Raw genomic sequence first — 1221 nt, 5'->3', positions numbered from 1 at the left:
CCCAGCAGAGCTACGGCGCCACGAGCGCGGGCGCCCCCTAAAGGCGGCGCGGGCGGGAGGCCACGGAAGCCAGAGAGCCCGGCAGTCGGGGGAATTCAGCAAGCGCAGCCTGAGTTGAGCGGTCAGGCGGGCTGTACCAAAGCTCCGAAGCCCCGCCCCAAAGCGCCAGTCCCGCCCCAAGGCTCCGCCCCGGCTATCTAAGCCCCGCCCAGGATACGTCCCCGCTCCCCGCCTCCGCCTGCAGTCCCGGGTCCTCCCACTCCCGTGCGCACAAAGTCTGTGCCCTCTCTTCGCTGTGTGCTCTGCGTTGGTGTCTCCACAGGTGTTTCTCCTCATTCATTTCACAAACTTGTATGGACCCTACCCACTACGTGCCAAGCCTGAGGAGTACAGCGGCCACCAAAATCGCGGCGGGCTCCAAGACTCAAGGAAACAGCTAGTTGACAAAATATGATAAGTGTTGAGAGGGGCATAATTAGAAGACTTAGGTGGAAATAAGGGAAGGGGACCCCTGCTTCAGACGCTGTAGGCAAGGAAGACCTGAATTCCCGGCATTTGACCAGAGCCCCTCCTGGCCTTGTCCTGTGTTAGGAAGCACGCCCTATAAAAAGGACTTTAAGGAACCCCCTGGGGCCACCTATCCGGCCCGGTGGGTAGAGCAGCCAAGGGCAGCCAGATGGAGAGGACAGAGCCAACTGCAACAGCCTAAGTGACGTCGTGCAAAGACTTGGAGGCTAGAAGCTCTGCCCTAGTTGAGGTTGGTGGTGGTTGCCACGCCAAAAGGCCAAGGTGCAGAATACCTAAAGCCTTAAAGCTAATTGGTCTCCTTCCAAATGCTTTTCCCAGTTATTTGACATTGATTTTGCCCATTTCCCTTCTCCAGGAGAACCACTTGCCTCAGCTGGATTTCATGTCTGCACGGGTGAGAGGTGCTTCTCAAAGTTGAACTTTTTTTCTTTTTTTTTTTTTGGTACCAGAGATTGAACCTAGATTAAACTCACTGCACTGAGTCACATCCCAGGCCTATTTGTTTAAAGACAGGATCTCACTAAATTGCTTAGGGCCTCCCTAAGTCACTAAGGCTGGTTTTGAACTTGCAATCATCCTGCCTCAGCCTTCTGAGCAGCTGAGATTACAGGAGTGCACCACCCTGCCCAGCTCAAAGTTGAATTCTTAATCAATATGATCATCACAGTCATATCTGATATTTGGATTTTCTCC

This window comes from Marmota marmota, unplaced genomic scaffold (assembly GCF_001458135.2).
Source record: "Marmota marmota marmota unplaced genomic scaffold, marMar, whole genome shotgun sequence".
Lineage (NCBI taxonomy): Eukaryota > Metazoa > Chordata > Mammalia > Rodentia > Sciuridae > Marmota > Marmota marmota.
Note: the sequence above shows the minus strand (reverse complement) of the source record.